An 11,517-nucleotide genomic window follows, 5' to 3' on the forward strand; every position below is an offset into this window, starting at 1 on the left:
AGACTTAATAAATATACTAAATAATTAAATGTGATAACTGTTTATTGCAAAAGTCATATCAAAGACACTAGAACAAAGACTTGCTTTGTTCATATCTTGAAGCACGAAGTACGGACTCAAGCACTCAACAATCATTGCCTTATTAATTTTTCACACGCCGCAAGATGAATACTCTAATGACAAATATTCTTATATAAAGCCATTTTTGAAATTTATTTTTGTGATAATATGTACATAGATTTGGCTATTTCTAATCTATTTTCAAATAATAATAACGTTAAGGCAATGCAAAACATGAATTTTTCGCATTGTGCCAATTGATCAAAAATAATATAGATTTAAAGTCTAAGAACTTCTGAGGTGAAGGGCATATTTTGTCAAATTTACAATTCATGAGCATACGTGTGCACACATACAGTTGTCTGCTATCACTTTGTGCGTTGAAAAGAGCTGTTCGCTGTAGCGCTCTTCGCTCTCTCGCTCTCTAACAAAAATTCGAGAGAGCCTGGAGCCACCTCTAGAGCCACGGCCAAAAAATCGTGTGCCAAAAAATCGTATGGCGTTACCAAAGACCCTAGAATAACAAGATGCGTAACGCCATACGATTTTTTGGCACACAATTTTTTGGCCGTGGCTCTAGAGGTGGCTCCAGGCTCTCTCGAAGTGTTTCAAAAAAAATATTTCGCTTTTTAAAAAAATTGTCACATGAGAGACAAATTAGAATTAAACATAAATATAAATGTGTAAACGGTAGCTAATTCGAGCGGCGATTTTAACAAACAAATTTAAAAAGCTTTAAAATTAAAATAGTCATTTTATTTTATCATATTGCTAGGAAATTGGCAAAAACTACCCTAATATGTACCATGTAAATTCGTTTCTTTGATCAGAATTGATTTCGGTCCGAAAATCGTCTTCTAGCACAACACGCACACTTATACGCGTTCTCGTCTCTTGTTTTTACTCACACAAGCAAGAAAATTATATTTTTAGATTTCTTATGCTCTCAGCGGGAGTGAGCCGAAAGAGAGTAATTTTGGCCGTCACCAAAAAAGTGGCTGCATAGTGCCAAACCAATGTATGGCCGTTACGCATCTTGTTATTCTAGTGTCTTTGCCTGTGACTCCTTTACAAGCTCATGAATATCCGGCCAGGATAGTTGACTGGCAATAGCTGACTGAACAGCCCGAATTGCATTATCCACCAAACTTTGATTGGACGTAATAAGCTCTGCTTTCTTTCTGTCCACATCTTGGACTTTTGTCAACTCCTCTAGACACTTTGCGTGATCATTTTTGACATTAGACAGCTTTTTTAGTGCCTCACGCTCTTGCTGCAGCGTTTTCATGTCAATCTTTTGCGACTCTTGCGTAGAGTAAAATTCATCAACGGCTTCCATAAAGGACTCCAATGTGGCCTTTTCAAAGTTTTTGAATTGAATAAAGAGATAAGGATGAAATTCGATGTTTCTAAAGAAAAACTCCACCGTTCCATTCTTTGTAGGCTTTTCCTCTTTAACTTGAATAATCTAGCCTTTACTTTTTCCACTATTTCCCGCAGCTATAAGCTCTTGATCATCCTAAAAGATTGCACATAACGTTTTATTTACTTTTACAGCAATAACAAATATTTCCACGATATTATTCTTACCTTTACTGCTTGCTGAAGAATTGGCAAGTCATTAACCATGTCAAATGGTTTCTGTTCCAGTTTCGTATTCTGTTGCTTCTTACGTTGCTTTTTACCGCCCTTCTCCGGCTTGTCCTCCTTTTTGACAACGTGATTGTCCAAGCCGTGTGGGAGGAGAACATGCTCTATAACTGCCGGACCACAGTCCAAGTTGGGTGTGAGAATCTGTCGCAAATAGTCGCCTGGCATTTTCCAAGAGCTTAACCAAAGCTTCCAGTTCCAGTTCCTTAGTGGGTTGTTCCTTCAGCTCGTAGTCGGTGAGGATCACATTACCACGATCGTAGAGCTCCAAAATAACATGGTAAGCGAACTGAAAGTCAACAATACGATCGCTACCCATCTGTTGAACCTTTTCCAGGCGATTGTTCTTCAAGTGCTTCCTCAACTTCATGCTGAAACCGGACGGAGCCATGTTCTTGGGCCATTCGAACCTAGTGGTATGGAATCTTGTACCAGATTCTATTAGCAGAGTGACCTTCTCCACTGCACCGGTCCCTTGCATCCGGAAGAGATAGGTCTTGTTATACACGTCATAGATCTGATTCACTCGCCAGCCGACCAGCCTGGAATATAAATGTAGATGTACCATTATTCCTGGGCATCGGAATTATCCGGATTTTTTACATACTTTTGCAGTTCCGCCACTCCGCAGATTATATCGAAGGTATTGAAACGTGTCTTCATGGTTCTTTATGGAAAGTTGACGATGTCAACACAGAAAGTGAAGAAAAAAGAATCTATCTGGCAACTTAACTTATCATTAAATATTCACAAGTTCGCTATCTACGTTAGATAAGTTAAATTAGTTTAATAAGGAATAATAACAATTTTATTCTCTTGCGAAATTAAGTATCGGTGTTAATTGCGATGGACGAACTTTAAACAAAATATATCGATTGTATGCTGTTGATGATTCGGATTGTTAGAATGAATTCGCTGTATAATTACTTTGTATTAAATATTTGTATTGTTTATGCAATAGGTAAGAAGCTTCTTTGATTTATTTAAAAAGTTATTAAACATTTAATAAAGCTTCAGTCAGCTGTTTCCCATTCCGTGGACTTTTCCACTTCGTTCCAATAAGAAATCGATACTGTGATAGGTTCAACAAGTAGTACGGTATTTTGGTAGTTGATGAAATAGACTTGGCTCTGGAGCTCAGAGCTTCTGCTCTGCTTGAAACGGTTTATTCGAATAATCAAAGTGTGCTGAAGTTGGGTTCAGCTAACCCGCACATACATTGCTTATATCTATGTATTCTTACTTACATTTATACATATACATATGTATGCAGAAGGCATTGACCACTTGAGCTGCAAAGTGCATGCTCAGCATTCCCACGCTCCGCGATCGGCTTATGTATAAGCGTTAGATCTTATTACTGGGGCGCTGGAGTGCTTACGTAGTTTTTGGTGGTCTTTTTGTATATTTGTATATTTATATTTATTATGACAAAGTGTCACAATGTATTGACGCTATGTTATACCCAATCATTTATGGTATTTTTAGGGTAGATTAGTCTAATATGCTACACCTCCCTTTTTAAAGAAATGACGTAATGTTTGTGTTTTTTTTTTTTTTTTTTGGTTTGATCAGACCCTTTCTTAAATGAAACGTTTCATTGATTATATATTTTTAACCTATCCTTATGTACTTTCTGTTTCTTTTGTTTTTTATCTCTAATTATAATGATATCTCTATCTTCTATGGTTTCTACGGTATATGGACCTAAATATACTGGATCTAACTTATGACCTGCTTCGTTTCTTAATGTAACTTTATCTCCTATTTTTAATTCAAAATCTGATGTTTTCTTATCGTAATGTTATTTTCTATAAGACTTAGCTTTTTCTAACATAATTCTAGCTCTTTTATAGGCTATTTCTAATCTAAATTTTATTTCCTTAGAGTAATCTTCTACATTGTATAGTGGTTCTATTCTATCTGTTTTATTAAAATCGACGAACTGTCTTGGTAATCTTCCAAAAACTAGTTCATATGGACAGTATTCGTGCATGACTGATGGTGTTGTGTTGAAACAATAGGTAAAATATTGTATCCAAACGTCCCAATCAGTTTTATCTGCAGAGATGTATGAACGAATGTATTCATTGAATGTTCTATGACTTCGTTCTATTGTCCCTAAGGTCTGGTGATGATATGCGGTTGATGTAAGATTTTCAATCTTCATATATTTACACATATCCAAAATTACCTTGTTTTTATACTCGGTACCCATGTCCGAAATGAACGTCTTCATTGGACCGTACTTTAGTATAAAATTTTCGAATATAGCTTTCGCGACAGTATTTGCGCTTTTGTTTTCAATTGGAATGGCTACTAGATACTTTGTTAAATCACATATTAGTGTGACGATGTATTCATTGCCATATTCTGATTTGGGTAGTGGACCAACGGTATCCACTAAAACTATATCGAAAGCATTTGTTGGGGTTACTGTGTTAGTCATTGGGGTCTTCGTGTGTGTCGTTGTTTTTGACATTTGGCATTTATGACATCTACGTATGTACTCTTTTATATGACGAGTCATATTTTTCCAATAATAGTGTCTTTTTATTTTTGCTAGCGTTCTTGTAATGCCTGTATGACCTCCTTGAATTGGATCGTCATGAAATGTAGACAGTATTAATTGTATCTCTTTTTCAGTTTGTATAAAGGTCACCGGCTGGAGTAGCGCTACTCTTAATGATTTTAATTTCTTGTTGCCCATATGTTTGAAAGAATCTATTGAAATGGATTCAAAGATTTTTTCGCTCGGTGCCAATTTGAGTTGGCTGATTTTTAGCATACCGGCTTGCATGTCAAGCCTTTGGAAAAACTGACCTAAGTCTAGAATTCCATTGGTATATAAATCGTCAACATTAATTCTTGCAATAACTTTATTTCCTCGTTTTAGTAAACAAGTAGATTCAGTTATTCGCAAGGTCACTACTTTTCGTACTTCATCATTTGTTATGACTTCATATACGTTGGGCTTAGATACATTTTAGATACTTTGACTAGGCAATAGTTCCTTATTTGTTACTGTACAGTTTTTATATTGTCTACTTTGTTGCCTGGTAGTGACTTTCAGGACTTTATTTTGCATGTCTTTTAGTTCTTTTATATTTATACGCGATAGTGCGTCTGCTACGAAATTATCTTTTCCCTTTAGGTATTCTACTGTGAAGTCGTATTCTTCAAGCTCTAGCCGCATGCGAGTTAATTTATAACTGGGATTAGTCATAGAAAATAGATACGTTAACGGTCTGTGGTCCGTTTTAATGGTGAAATGTTTGCCATAAATGTATGGTCTAAAATGGGTAATTGCCCAATGAATTGCCGCTAGTTCTTGTTCCGTTGTACTCTTATTGCTTTCTCCTTTTGTAAATGAACGTGATGCATAAGCTATTGGGAGCTGAATCCCGTTACGGTTCTGAGTTAGAACCGCTCCGCATGCTTGTTTACTAGCATCCGTTATAATGCAAAATTCTTTGCGAAAATCAGGATATTGTAATATTGTGGGGTGCATAAGATTTTCTTTTAGGTATTCGAATGCGTTCTGGCATTCGCTTGACCATTCAAAAGGGACATTCTTTTTACATAATCTAGTTATGTGCCGTGAATAGTCGGCGAAGTTCCTTATAAATCGACGATAATAGTTGCAGAATGCTACAAATCGTCTTGCACTGTCCGCATCATGAGGGACAGGATAATTTTTGATGACGTCATATTTCTTGTCATCTGGCAATACTCCTTTGTCTGTGCATTTGTGACCTAGGAATGTTACTTCGTGCATGAAAAATGAACATTTTTCTGGATGCAACTTTAGGTTATATTTCCTACATACATTAAAAACGTCAGTTAAGTTTTTAATCATGTGTTTTTCGGAACATCCTATCACCATTAAGTCATCCATGTAAAGGAATGCCTGAGAGGGTTCTAATCCCGAGAATGATATAGTCATCATCCTCTGAAATGAATTTGGTGCGATTTTAAGACCAAATGGTAATCGCGTGAAGCGATATGAGCCATTGCTCGTTGAAAAGGATGTTATATTCCTAGAGTTTTCCTCAAGTTCTATTTGGTGGAAACCTGACATCAAGTCAAGGCATGAAAAGTATTTAGCTCGACCTAGTTGATCTAAAATGTCATCAATTCTAGGGAGTGGAAATTTGTCAAAAAGAAGTATTTTTACTCGCTTCGAAGGAATGGTCGAAAGGATGATGGAGAAGATGTTCTCGCAAATGACGCAGCTTGTTGCTTCCATCCTCAACGCAAAAGTATGCAAAGCCTAAAAATAGTTATTTGGAATGCTAACGGCCTGCAGAGGAGCAGAGCCGAGGTGGAACACCTCCTAAAAACAGATGCCATCGATGTACTACTGGTATCAGAAACCCACTTTTGTCCCAGATCCCATTTTAGCATTAGCGGCTACGATGTCATCCCTGCCAACCATCCATCTGGCAGAGCGCGCGGAGGAGCAGCCATGCTCATCAGGAGTGGCATCCAGTACACGGAGCTACCTGCGTTTCAGGAGGAATGGGCCCAGTGTGCCCTGGCCAGAATCTCCAGCCTACATGGAGACCTCACCGTTGGAGCGGTCTACTTCCCCCCTAGACACTCGATCACCGAGACTCACCTACAAGATTTTTTTGAGTCCTTTGGGATTCGCTTTATAGCAGCTGGTGACTTCAACGCCAAACACTCCTGGTGGGGGTCCCGCTCCATCAACCCCAAAGGCAGAACGCTCCACAGATTCCTGCAGAGCAGAAGACTGGATTGCCACTCCTCTGGTAAGCCTACCCACTGGCCTTCAAACCCTTCCCGACCTCCTGGATTTTGCCATCTCCAAAGGCATAGGGCAAGACAGACTAACTTGCTCCAACTATAACAAGCTGATATCCGACCACAGCGCTATAAAAATGCTTCTTAACATCCCCGTCCTCAAAAAAGAGTTGCCCAGAAGACTCACCGGGAAGCACACTGACGTCTCCAAGTTCACACTCTGGATGCTGTCCTCCCTGCACCCGGATCCTCCACTCTCCACTCCAAGCAACATCGATGCGGCAATCAAAACTCTCACAGATGAGATGTACAATGCTGCTGAGTTTGCCAATCCTCCTCCTTCAACGTCCCCAAGAACTCCTGGTAGAGACCTTCACCTCTGGTCTCCAGAAATTGCGGCCTTCGTAGCGGAAAAAAGGCGCCTCAGGAGAATCTGGTTTTTCTCGCGCAACCCAAGGGACAAGGCAGCACTCAACAGAGCCATCAAGGAACTCAAGAACAAGCTGTGTACCCTACGGGGTACGATTCTGATCGAAGAAACGAATTTACATTGTACATATTAGGGTAGTTTTTGCCAATTTCGTAGCAATATGATAAAATAAAATAATTTTTAAAAATTCGCGCCCTGACTATTATAATTTTAAAGCTTTTTAAATTTGTTTGTTAAAATCGCCGCTCGAATTAACTACCGTTTATACATTTATATTTATGTTTAATTCTAATTTGTCTCTCATCTGACAATTTCTTAAAAGCGAAATATTTTTTTTGAAACACTTAATGTTAATGTTACATCATATTAATTCAAAAGACTTAATAAATATACTAAATAATTAAATGTGATAACTGTTTATTGCAAAAGTCATATCAAAGACACTAGAACAAAGACTTGCTTTGTTCATATCTTGAAGCACGAAGTACGGACTCAAGCACTCAACAATCATTGCCTTATTAATTTTTCACACGCCGCAAGATGAATACTCTAATGACAAATATTCTTATATAAAGCCATTTTTGAAATTTATTTTTGTGATAATATGTACATAGATTTGGCTATTTCTAATCTATTTTCAAATAATAATAACGTTAAGGCAATGCAAAACATGAATTTTTCGCATTGTGCCAATTGATCAAAAATAATATAGATTTAAAGTCTAAGAACTTCTGAGGTGAAGGGCATATTTTGTCAAATTTACAATTCATGAGCATACGTGTGCACACATACAGTTGTCTGCTATCACTTTGTGCGTTGAAAAGAGCTGTTCGCTGTAGCGCTCTTCGCTCTCTCGCTCTCTAACAAAAATTCGAGAGAGCCTGGAGCCACCTCTAGAGCCACGGCCAAAAAATCGTGTGCCAAAAAATCGTATGGCGTTACCAAAGACCCTAGAATAACAAGATGCGTAACGCCATACGATTTTTTGGCACACAATTTTTTGGCCGTGGCTCTAGAGGTGGCTCCAGGCTCTCTCGAAGTGTTCAAAAAAAATATTTCGCTTTTTAAAAAAATTGTCACATGAGAGACAAATTAGAATTAAACATAAATATAAATGTGTAAACGGTAGCTAATTCGTGCGGCGATTTTAACAAACAAATTTAAAAAGCTTTAAAATTATAATAGTCAGGGCGCAAATTTTTAAAAATTATTTTATTTTATCATATTGCTAGGAAATTGGCAAAAACTACCCTAATATGTACCATGTAAATTCGTTTCTTTGATCAGAATTGATTTCGGTCCGAAAATCGTCTTCTAGCACAACACGCACACTTATACGCGTTCTCGTCTCTTGTTTTTACTCACACAAGCAAGCAAATTATATTAGATTTAGATTTAGATTTCTTACGCTCTCAGCGGGAGTGAGCGGAAAGAGAGTAATTTTGGCCGTCACCAAAAAAGTGGCTGCATAGTGCCAAACCAATGTATGGCCGTTACGCATCTTGTTATTCTAGTGTCTTTGCCTGTGACTCCTTTACAAGCTCATGAATATCCGGCCAGGATAGTTGACTGGCAATAGCTGACTGAACAGCCCGAATTGCATTATCCACCAAACTTTGATTGGACGTAATAAGCTCTGCTTTCTTTCTGTCCACATCTTGGACTTTTGTCAACTCCTCTAGACACTTTGCGTGATCATTTTTGACATTAGACAGCTTTTTTAGTGCCTCACGCTCTTGCTGCAGCGTTTTCATGTCAATCTTTTGCGACTCTTGCGTAGAGTAAAATTCATCAACGGCTTCCATAAAGGACTCCAATGTGGCCTTTTCAAAGTTTTTGAATTGAATAAAGAGATAAGGATGAAATTCGATGTTTCTAAAGAAAAACTCCACCGTTCCATTCTTTGTAGGCTTTTCCTCTTTAACTTGAATAATCTAGCCTTTACTTTTTCCACTATTTCCCGCAGCTATAAGCTCTTGATCATCCTAAAAGATTGCACATAACGTTTTATTTACTTTTACAGCAATAACAAATATTTCCACGATATTATTCTTACCTTTACTGCTTGCTGAAGAATTGGCAAGTCATTAACCATGTCAAATGGTTTCTGTTCCAGTTTCGTATTCTGTTGCTTCTTACGTTGCTTTTTACCGCCCTTCTCCGGCTTGTCCTCCTTTTTGACAACGTGATTGTCCAAGCCGTGTGGGAGGAGAACATGCTCTATAACTGCCGGACCACAGTCCAAGTTGGGTGTGAGAATCTGTCGCAAATAGTCGCCTGGCATTTTCCAAGAGCTTAACCAAAGCTTCCAGTTCCAGTTCCTTAGTGGGTTGTTCCTTCAGCTCGTGGTCGGTGAGGATCACATTACCACGATCGTAGAGCTCCAAAATAACATGGTAAGCGAACTGAAAGTCAACAATACGATCGCTACCCATCTGTTGAACCTTTTCCAGGCGCTTGTTCTTCAAGTGCTTCCTCAACTTCATGCTGAAACCGGACGGAGCCATGTTCTTGGGCCATTCGAACCTAGTGGTATGGAATCTTGTACCAGATTCTATTAGCAGAGTGACCTTCTCCACTGCACCGGTCCCTTGCATCCGGAAGAGATAGGTCTTGTTATCCACGTCATAGATCTGATTCACTCGCCAGCCGACCAGCCTGGAATATAAATGTAGATGTACCATTATTCCTGGGCATCGGAATTATCCGGATTTTTTACATACTTTTGCAGTTCCGCCACTCCGCAGATTATATCGAAGGTATTGAAACGTGTCTTCATGGTTCTTTATGGAAAGTTGACGATGTCAACACAGAAAGTGAAGAAAAAAGAATCTATCTGGCAACTTAACTTATCATTAAATATTCACAAGTTCGCTATCTACGTTAGATAAGTTAAATTAGTTTAATAAGGAATAATAACAATTTTATTCTCTTGCGAAATTAAGTATCGGTGTTAATTGCGATGGACGAACTTTAAACAAAATATATCGATTGTATGCTGTTGATGATTCGGATTGTTAGAATGAATTCGCTGTATAATTACTTTGTATTAAATATTTGTATTGTTTATGCAATAGGTAAGAAGCTTCTTTGATTTATTTAAAAAGTTATTAAACATTTAATAAAGCTTCAGTCAGCTGTTTCCCATTCCGTGGACTTTTCCACTTCGTTCCAATAAGAAATCGATACTGTGATAGGTTCAACAAGTAGTACGGTATTTTGGTAGTTGATGAAATAGACTTGGCTCTGGAGCTCAGAGCTTCTGCTCTGCTTGAAACGGTTTATTCGAATAATCAAAGTGTGCTGAAGTTGGGTTCAGCTAACCCGCACATACATTGCTTATATCTATGTATTCTTACTTACATTTATACATATACATATGTATGCAGAAGGCATTGACCACTTGAGCTGCAAAGTGCATGCTCAGCATTCCCACGCTCCGCGATCGGCTTATGTATAAGCGTTAGATCTTATTACTGGGGCGCTGGAGTGCTTACGTAGTTTTTGGTGGTCTTTTTGTATATTTGTATATTTATATTTATTATGACAAAGTGTCACAATGTATTGACGCTATGTTATACCCAATCATTTATGGTATTTTTAGGGTAGATTAGTCCAATATGCTACACCTCCCTTTTTAAAGAAATGACGTAATGTTTGTGTTTTTTTTTTTTTTTTTGGTTTGATCAGACCCTTTCTTAAATGAAACGTTTCATTGATTATATATTTTTAACCTATCCTTATGTACTTTCTGTTTCTTTTGTTTTTTATCTCTAATTATAATGATATCTCTATCTTCTATGGTTTCTACGGTATATGGACCTAAATATACTGGATCTAACTTATGACCTGCTTCGTTTCTTAATGTAACTTTATCTCCTATTTTTAATTCAAAATCTGATGTTTTCTTATCGTAATGTTATTTTCTATAAGACTTAGCTTTTTCTAACATAATTCTAGCTCTTTTATAGGCTATTTCTAATCTAAATTTTATTTCCTTAGAGTAATCTTCTACATTGTATAGTGGTTCTATTCTATCTGTTTTATTAAAATCGACGAACTGTCTTGGTAATCTTCCAAAAACTAGTTCATATGGACAGTATTCGTGCATGACTGATGGTGTTGTGTTGAAACAATAGGTAAAATATTGTATCCAAACGTCCCAATCAGTTTTATCTGCAGAGATGTATGAACGAATGTATTCATTGAATGTTCTATGACTTCGTTCTATTGTCCCTAAGGTCTGGTGATGATATGCGGTTGATGTAAGATTTTCAATCTTCATATATTTACACATATCCAAAATTACCTTGTTTTTATACTCGGTACCCATGTCCGAAATGAACGTCTTCATTGGACCGTACTTTAGTATAAAATTTTCGAATATAGCTTTCGCGACAGTATTTGCGCTTTTGTTTTCAATTGGAATGGCTACTAGATACTTTGTTAAATCACATATTAGTGTGACGATGTATTCATTGCCATATTCTGATTTGGGTAGTGGACCAACGGTATCCACTAAAACTATATCGAAAGCATTTGTTGGGGTTACTGTGTTAGTCATTGGGGTCTTCGTGTGTGTCGTTGTTTTTGACATTTGGCATTTATGA

At 37.5% G+C, this 11,517-nt stretch overlaps 2 pseudogenes, besides 2 other annotated features; both read right to left on the reverse strand.

The window, feature by feature from the left end:
• Positions 1-566: 566 nt before the first annotated feature.
• Positions 567-1,116: a mobile genetic element.
• CR41508 lies at positions 1,115-2,373 on the reverse strand (annotated as a pseudogene).
• Positions 2,374-7,849: 5,476 nt separating this feature from the next.
• Positions 7,850-8,429: a mobile genetic element.
• CR41509 lies at positions 8,413-9,850 on the reverse strand (annotated as a pseudogene).
• Between the last annotated feature and the right edge of the window lie 1,667 nt (positions 9,851-11,517).

The sequence above is a fragment of the Drosophila melanogaster genome, chromosome Y (assembly GCF_000001215.4).
Source record: "Drosophila melanogaster chromosome Y".
Classification (NCBI taxonomy): Eukaryota; Metazoa; Arthropoda; class Insecta; order Diptera; family Drosophilidae; genus Drosophila; species Drosophila melanogaster.